This window comes from Pollicipes pollicipes, unplaced genomic scaffold (genome assembly GCF_011947565.3).
Source record: "Pollicipes pollicipes isolate AB1234 unplaced genomic scaffold, Ppol_2.1 Scaffold_4881;HRSCAF=5763_pilon_pilon_pilon, whole genome shotgun sequence".
Lineage (NCBI taxonomy): Eukaryota > Metazoa > Arthropoda > Thecostraca > Pollicipedomorpha > Pollicipedidae > Pollicipes > Pollicipes pollicipes.
The window spans coordinates 15944581-15954091 of record NW_023596576.1 but is presented as its reverse complement, the minus strand read 5'-3'; positions in this window follow the sequence as shown (position 1 = coordinate 15954091).

Sequence of the window (9511 nt, the reverse complement as noted above, 5' to 3'; positions counted from 1 at the left end):
CAATTCGTGGTACCAGCGGTAGTAATACTTTATGACCGTGCGTGAGGCGCAGTGCTATGACCGAAATTACGAGGCAAAAGCATTGACGTTCACGGGCGTTGTCTGAGTTCATACGCGTCCTTTTGTACTAGTAATTTAGCAATTGTTTTTCTAGAAAAATAATGTTATACATTTTTTGTCGGACACAACGCCTTTTATGCCAAATACCACACATTTTTGCTGAGCAATGAAGGGCACACTGTCTTGCTGTCGTTTAAACATTAACACATTCGATGAGAAATGTAACGTTTTTGGACAAAAGTTGCAACCAGGGGGTGCCCATTTGAATCTAGTTAGATCTATGCGCATCGCGGGCCGTGCTCCCAGTGATGTCTATGCTTTGCGAATGAAACGATAGCTCGCTGCGAGGCCTTCCAGCTTACTGTGTTTTGTGTGCAGGTGGTCATCCGACTTCTCTGCGACGCCAAAAGCCAGGTTACCCAATGAAGTCTCTGACAATTTAAACCGCATTTATTCTTCGCGTTCCCAATTGTTATGTTGTATAAGTGCAGAGAAAACAGTTAATACTTCCGAGAAGCTCCCCGATGGGCAGTCATGATGTGACGCGTGACGGACTTGACAGTGATTCCAGTGGCGGGGACAAACTGGCGCTGTGAGGGGACCAAACCGCCGACTCGGGGAACCGAAACCGTTGACCAAATATGGACATGGCTTCTGTCAAGCGCATGAGCTCCGAAAGGGTCCAGGCACATGACCTTATGCTCCGTGCTGCGGACACCGTGACCTTCGCCATGTTTAAACTGCAAAATTTGCAATGTGTCCATATCGGCCGAGCGCAAACAGCATTGCCGCAAATATCAGGTCATGCATGAGCTGACAAGCTTATGTACGGCTTTTTATGAAATATTAACCTGATAGTAAAGGCTGCCTTAATAAGTAACCTCATGTAATAAGTAAATGGGTAGGAATCTGATGGATAGGAACCTAGTAGTAACCATTAACAAGTAACCTGATATTAAAGGCCATTTCACATTTCGCTTCGAGGTACCGCGAAGTCAGCACTGCACTTCAGGGCATCTGCAGTTGTAGGCTAAGTGTAGCTGTAGCTCGCTGTACTTGAGTGTAGCGCGCTACAACCGCAGCGGAGCGCTCCAGGCGTGCTGGTGGCAGAGATCTCTGTAAAACGGCGTGAGGGCGGCCCACTCCCAAATCAGCTCCTGACCGTGGTAGTTCGACGCTCCCCATCCCAGGCATCTGGGACATCTCATCAGCCGGGCCCGCAAGTCACGTCACGGCCTCGCGCGAACCTGTCCGATGAGCCCGACGGGGGCGGCGGGTCACGCTCCGCCCAACTCACTGAGGGTCCCCTTCACTGATGTCATCGGCGCTGCGTTCAACACGTCGCCAATAACGACGCGGCGCGGCTCGTGGAGCGACCGCGGCGGCCGTCTGTTGCCGGCGCCGTTGCCATGGCAAGGCCTGCAAAGTTTACCGAGCGCCGTCGGACCGGCCCGGACCGGCGGTGGACCACTGACGACGCAGCACCGCGGCCGGCGGGTCACTTCGGTGACCTCCCGGGTCGCGGCCGCACCGGTGGCCTGAGTGCGGACGGGCGCGACATGCCGCCTCTGGCGGCGCAAGGCGGCCGGCGGGGCAGCGCCGGGCACCACGCTCGGCCGTGCGGGGACCTGCAGAGTGAGCGGTGAAGGGGACCGGACCGCGAACTGGACTGGTCAGCGACCATCCCAGCGGTGACTCGAGTCAGGCGGTGACTCAAGCCGAGCGGTGATCCACCCGGGCGGGGACCTGCAGGGCGATCGGTGAACCTCCCGGTCGACGACCCGGCCGGAAATATGAGCCGGTTTGTGGCGGGCCGCCTGGGCCTGCGGGCCCGCGCCTCGGCCAAGATTCGGCCGCATATACCGTTTCGGCAGGCGGGGGCGAGGCCGCCGGCCAAGGCCGGCCTCTGGGTCAAGTTTCTGCAGGTGCTGGAGGACAGCCTGGCCAACGCCGGCGACCCTTTCTATGAGATCCCCGAGAAGAAGGCGGAGCACTACCCGCGCTGGTACCTGCGGCTGCGTGAGACGCTCGGCTCAGCGGCCGCCTCGCTGGACCAGATGATGGCGCAGAGCTGCATCGGGCCCATGTTCAAGGAGGAGGACGACGAGGATGTAAGTCTAGCCGGCCGTGTGCTGCGGGCATGACCTCCCTGAGGTCATGTCGAGGTCATGTCAGGGGATGAGCAGCGTCAGCCGCTTTGTTGGCAGAGCTTCATCGGAGCTGGGTTCAGTCTGGTTTGTGGTGGTATTTTCGGGCCTACCGGGTCCTTGTCAGATTAAAAATTGAAAAAGCAGCGAAGTCTTAGTGACACTGAGCCGTAGCAAACGTGGCTGATGCATATAGGTTCTTCAGTGGCTTCCCTCTGTGTAGGGTGAGAAAAACATCATCCTGTTGGCCTGAGAATCTATTAAAAGTTACTTAAGTTTGCCTGTGATTGTTTTTTTCTTGTCATGCTTGCGTTAAGTTTAGAAGGTCGTAAATCAAATCGCATCCAGGTTTACTGCAAAACACAGGGCTTGCCGATGCATCGGTACAAGGCTGCATTTCGGTACAACACCGTCGTGTTTCTGCTATTCAAGATTATATTTCCCCAATGAGAGCGGATGACAATTGAATTCGGCCTGACTCTGATGCCAAAGGAAAGGAAAAAAGAGAAAGATCTTTGACAAAGTGCACTCGTGGTCTTCCACCATCCCATTTATCAAATTGTTTCGGTGAACGGTCTTGGTTTTCTGGAAGCTTCCAGTGGGATCATTATGCTTTTTAGGTGACTTCCCGGGATTCACGTTTGATATTAGTTTACACCGATACTTTGTGAACCATACTCTGAGTCCGTTCCCGTTGCACGCACAAAAAAGGAGATAAACACCCCGTTCGAGTGGCCGTTTCTCTTTGCTGCGAGCACCTGGCAGCAAGTTTGACCATTCACGGACGGGAGTTTTAGCGGTGAATATTTGGGAGTGGGCAAGGGTTACGTAACAGATTTGCTAACAATGTTGATGAAGCCTTTGGCGGCGTCACGGAAACAAAACGGCCAAAACGAAAAGTCGATAGTCGTGCATCGTAACTCAAAGTGCCGCGTTATATAACCGGCTCGCTCTGCTCCAAGAAACCGTCATTAATTTTAAGTTTAATCAAACTCATCTTTGCAGCCAAGGAGCTCGCGAATCATAGGCTGTGCTAAATATGCATATATCCTAGAAGCTGTGTTAAGGCTATGCATATCTCCATACAGCGATTATCAGCGTCTGGCTTGCCTGATTTTGAAGCCGATATGTGTTGGGCAGCGCAGGCCGCTTTTGGACACCATGACGTGGACTGTGTGGGCTGCGTTCACACATTACTCTTTGGTCAACAGCTAAAAGCGGACTGCCTGGTTTTCTTTTTTTGATAGGTATTGGATGAACCAATTCGTTCAGGGCTGCCAGAGTTCCACGTGGACCTGCAGAAGAGTTTGGATGTCATTCAACTGACAAAGGTCATTTGTTGCGGTCATTTCGGGTACTTGTGACGCGGCGAAATGGTGCGCGCGAATGTCTCGCGTAAGAAGTCCACCTTGTTTGCAATGATATCCAGAGCTTGAAAAGCTGAGCCCCCGATACTGCGTTTGAAATGCTCTGAGGCAAGCTGGACAGAGGTAATGGATTAATAGTACGTGTCAAGTTAAGTCACATCTAAGCCAATTTGGTTTCGTCGAGGCTGAGCTGATTAAGGTTGATCGATGTAATTTTTGGTCAGTGACGTTACTGACCTTCATGACGTTGAAAAACGGAATCTGTTGACATTCTGAAATCAAGGAGTTCGAAATGAGTGCCTTTGACTACCCAAGAAGGTAAATTTTTCCATGAAAAAAGGGCATGGCTTGAAAGAGTCCATGGAAGTTCTCATTGCCGACAGTCATACTCTGTCTTTGACAAACTACTGATCAGCGACCTTATGGAGCATGTGTCATTTTTAGAAGCCAAATACAGACTTTTAATTTACCAACAGCTGGACGAAGTTTGGTGTGGCAACGCCACGTTGTTTCGGAAGTTATTCTCATTAAGCGAGATCAAGATGACACATAGCCCGAAGGCGCGTCAACTTTGTCGGCGCCGAATATCCTTTGTTAAACAAGCCTTGTCGCAACGTGTTTTACACTCAGATGCCGGTAGAGCACCAGTGCCCGAAATGATATTGCTATTACATTCGCACGAGTTTGCCACAGCCGACGAAGTTTGACATAGATCATGGGCTACGGGAATCATGACTGCGATTAACCATTGTTGGTGCGCGCTTGTGTTTGCATTTTTGGCAGGGGGTAGAAACTTATACGCAATGACAGTTTTCTCCCGATTCTAGACCATTACGAACGGTTATGTGGTTAGAAACTCTAGTTTTGCTTGCCCTAAAATGTTTATGTTACGAGGCCTCCTCCTTCTGCTGCACCAGCACACCAGCGCGATGCCGAATGCAGCTGCGGGAGTCCAGCAAAACTATACACTGAGTGCCTCCTCAGTGCGAAACTCGCTGGTTCGATTCCAAATACGAGGTGGCCGGAATGAGTGGCCGGACTAAGACCAAGTCCTTCGTTCATGTTGCCGGCAGCCTCGCCGACCAAAATAGCTCAAATGCTAAGAGTCCATGTTGGCATGGAGGATTACTAACATCTAATTAACATTATAATTACGTTATGTTACGCCGTATTTATGTAAACGTTTAGTAGACAGCTTGCTCATTTTCCGCTCAGAACAGTATTCCTGCAAGCAAAGAGCCACTGCCATGTTCCGTCATTTACAACCGTTGCCAACTTGCCTAATTTGTAGGCATTGGCAGTGTTTCGCTCAGTGCAAGTGTGCCATCATTTTTCTTTATATACACACTTCTCGTCACAGTCATAAGGAACTGTATCTTATGGCAATATTAGTATTGTGACTAATGAGAAGTAGGCTAACACAATGGTGTTCTGCATGCGTTATGCCTCTGACGCATGCTAGTAGGTCGTTTGCAAATGGCACGATGGGCCAGCTTGCTTGATGAACATGTTTACGGCAGAAAAATATTGGAATTGGCAGGCGCTGTATTGCGAGTACTAAATGTGCTTTGCATACGCGTGAGGACAGAGGCGCATTTAGACCTTTGTCTCAGATGCATATGTGGAATGGTTATTTTTTGACAGCTGTAAAAAGCTGCCTTGCAGAATCACACCCATTGCTATCCAATAGTTTGTCCATCTACAGGCCTGGTTTCCTATAATCTCCCCCATGCATAGTTGCAAATTGCAAAGCAGGCCTAGTACGACCTACACTGGTCGCTATCTCAACGTATGTTAACTTTTCCTAATGCTTTGCAATTCGCTGCTGCTCAGTCCATTTCTATATATTTATTATTTTAAATCCAAAAATGTCCGCCCTACGATTGTGCACTTTTCGTTTTCCATATTCAACGCTCTGGCATGTTTGGGTAAACCACATATGATGTCATTATCATCATAATAACCATCAACACCGAACTTTGACAACGCTGACCCCAAAAGCAGTTCACAGTCGTCGAGCGGCACCACAATGATAAATCAGATAATCCGATTTCTCTCGTTGCGTTTACATCGCGTACAGTAGTTCCATATGTTACCATTGCTGAGCAAGCGTTTGTCATCAACATCCTCCGCAGCACCCTGTCCGAAAGCGAAGCTTTCACCCTGTCCCCAGCGCGCATGCTGTGTCCATGACCACGCGCATACCAGGAACACTGCTCTAAAACGACATCCCAGTCAACGTGTTGCTTTAGGCTCCGGGTTTCTTTCCTCTGCGCCTTTGACAGGTGCGGCGACGGTGGATGGCACACGCCCAGGAAAGACGGCTGACTGGCAAAAGATGGATAGCTGCGTGGATGGCCCGCACGCCAGGATTGTAGTGTTTGGGACGAAGTGGCCCTTGGGCACCATCCAACCTTTCTCTCAAGGGGCTGCTCTTATCACCCTCGCCAGTCCATGTGATTTCACCCTGCTGCGTGGCATAGCGGAGTCGTTGTTTATGTACTCTAAGGTTTTTCGATTTCCATTCGTGAGAAGCAGAGCACTAGCAAGGCTTCAGGCTGCTTTAGACAAACTTCATGTATTCCAAAAGCTGGCAGGCTTAGTAGGAGCGCTCCTACTCTTCCAATTTCTTACTCCCGTATTTCTCACAAGAAGGAGAATGGTTGATTATGAACATGGTCTGTTGATCTCGTCCTCGTTGATCGAACCCTAGCGATTGAAAACATCCTGCCACAGAGGATTACAGTTGCCTAAGATATTGCTTGCTCTGCATTCAAAGTGTTTGACATTGGTGTGATATACAGACGCCATTTCGTAACAGTCGCCTGTATATGCGGTGTTCGTGTCACAAAAAGTACTCATTGGGCGTTATAATGCGCTTAATCCAGGATATTTCTCCGTGATGCGTAGCAAAAGCTGCACGCATACTTAAGTACTTAGAGCCGCCCGTTCTGTAAATTTGCGATGCCCGCAAGTTTTCATCCACACCGCACTCTGTTCCTTCAGTTCCTCTTCCGCCTCACCTTTTGCCAACCTCAGCCTTTTCCAGCGTCCCGGGCGGCCTGTTAAATATCACATAAACAAAAAATTTTTTGCACATAAATTGCACATAAATCGTGCCCGAGTGGTGGTGGGGACAATATGAACCGCTCAAATAAAAAAAACTAAGAAGCGAGGGGCGCCGACTCACAAGGATAGAAGGGTTTTATCTGATCTCTCTATGGTCAAGTTTTGAGGTCCCTAGATTGTGGTCTTCGTGTCAAACTAGATCAAACAAGCTCAAACTCCAGGTCTGTACCTTGAACTATGTGTATATTTCCGACTTGGCGGTCGGTAGGAGATTTCATGGTCACGATGAATGATGTAGCACCTCTTTCCTGTCTCGTATCGTGTCATGAACGGCCTGGATGGGTAGCTGATTTCTTAGCAGTGGTGACTTCATAGACACATTCGGATTTACTTTTACCGTGTAGGTCAGTTCGTTTTTGCTTTATTTATGCTTTATATGAGAGTTTCTATGCGAGCAGTCACACAAATGATGGGTAAGGAATGCTTAATGTCAGGCCCTACTCCTCTCTTTTCTTTCTCGCATAATTATTATGATATAGTAATTCGGTACAGGTGAAAAACACGGATGCAGTGTTCCATGCTTCGCTTTTACCCGTCTGTCAAAAACGATGTACCTTTCCATCGCTTTTATTTCCCCTCCCTTTGCTTTTGTACCCGTTGATGCAGTCAAAGGCGTCCTGCCTCCCCCACCAGCCTCTACCGTATATTTGTCAAAGGCTTATTTGGGCGCTTGTACACACATCCGTGTCCGGACATACTCGCATTTTACCGGCAGCTTGAAAATCAATGCAGATTATCCGGTCTCACGACATGCATGATTCAGTCCTGTTGACCTTTCGCCATCGCACGCGTGCCTTCCTCCGCACGCGATCTCCGGCACATCGGGGTGCCCAGCGTGCGGCGCCGGCGCAGCTTCCAGGGAGGGGGATCAACAGCCTCTCGTTATTTGTGGCGGTGGTCACGTCCCCACCAAGGTTCCGGTGGTCGTGGTGGTGGGCAATTTGTTTAGTTTACTATTCGATCTGCGACGTATCCTCCCGCGGATTTCCGCAGCAGCGGGATCGCGGTAACCCCCGACATTCGCGGCAGACGACCGCGATAACCGCGGACCTTCGCGGCAGCCGGACCGCGGTGACCGCGGACCTTCGCAGCAGACGGACCAAACTGACGGTGACGAATCGGGTCAAGCCTAGGTCATTTTGGCGTTCACCGTCCCTGCCTGTTCAAAGCAGGTGAACAGAGCGCGCTTCGAGGGCCTCGGTGCGTTCGCGGGGCACATAGCGACGACGCACGGGTCCCAGGTCAGCCGCCCCGTCTGACCTTGACACTGACCGCGGAGTCGGTAACAACGCATCAGACACAGATCAGCCGCCTCGACTGACCTTGGCACCGACTGCGGCGTCGGTCACAACGCGTCAGACACAGGTCAGCCGCCTCCGACCGATCTTGACACCGCCGGTGGCGTCAGCGACATGGACGGATGAAGCCGGCAGCGCGGGGGAGCAGGCGGCCGCGGTTTTTATCGCATTCCGCCAGCCCGACGGGCGGCGAAGCTGGCAGCGAGCCCGGTGACGGGCGGCCGCCGCCGGCCGCAGTGCGGCGCGTGGATCTGTCGGGGGACCTCGATGTCGAAGGCCTGTGACCGCGGCCGGCACCTGCTGCTGCGGCTGCCGCCGGCGCGGCCGACCGCTGAGCGCTCAGTGCCACGCGCCAAGGGGCCGCGGGACCGCGATGGTGCGAAGCGCAACGCGTGCGCCTACCCCGCCGACCCCATCTGGAACGAGGCCGACCTCTTCTTCTACTCCGAGGGCGCCGGCCAGTGCGAGATCGCTGAAGGCTTTCGGGCGCTGCGCGAGTGCATCGAGCGGAGCGGCAAGCGAAGCGCAACAGCAAAGCCTGCGGTCTGTTCTGGGTGTGTGAGGGTCCAGTGGGGAGCGATAGGGGTACCGTAGAAATGGTGGTCAGTCCCGGTCGCCTCCGGCGATCCCGGTTGGGTCAGTGGGAAGCGCTTGGGGTTTCGTGGAGACAGCGTCGACCCTTGGTATGCGATGGTCTTGTGTGGAGGATGTGGGCCTCTGCCAGTTCTGGGTGTGTGAAGAGCTAGTGTGAAATGTTGTGGTGTTCTGTGGCGACGGTCGGTCAGTCCTCAGCGTGTCAGGGTCCAGTGGGAAGTTATGGGGTGCCGCAGGTGTTCACAGTGGCCCGCCCTGGGTCGACTGCCAGTGTGAATGTGTGGAGCGCTTCAGAGAAACCGGTCAGCTCCGAGTCTGCGAGGGTTTGGCGGAGAGAGGCTGGTTGCAGCTGGTAAAATTATCAGTGTCGTGCATGGAAAAAAATACATATATATATATATATATATATATATATATATATATATATATATATATATATATATATGTCTTGTGTGTGTGTGTGTGTGTGTGTGTGTGTGTGTGTGTGTGTGTGTGTGTGTGTGTGTGTGTGTGTGTGTGTGTGTGTGTGTGTGTGTGTGTGTGTGTGTGTGTGTGTGTGTGTGTGTGTGTGTGTGTGTGTGCGTGTGTGTATGTGTGTGTCTGTGTGTCGGTGTCGTTGTGAGGTTGTAACGGGAAGAATACGGGGCAATTCAAGTGCGACGTAAGTCGTTTCAAAGTGTTCAAGTAGCGAGTGCAACGAAATAAAGGTGCGACGTTTGAGAATGGAATAATTCTCAACACTCGCAACTGCGCCTGTGCATTCCGGTCGGGCTAGCGGGTCTGTCCCGCAGTGGATGGGGTGGTTTCGTGTGTGAAGCGCCGTGCCAAGCTCGAATTTCCACACGGCATATGGCTCGTTGCCGAGACTCGTGCTCTAAGCGTAACTGGCTGTTTAGCAACACGGACACGCCTGGTA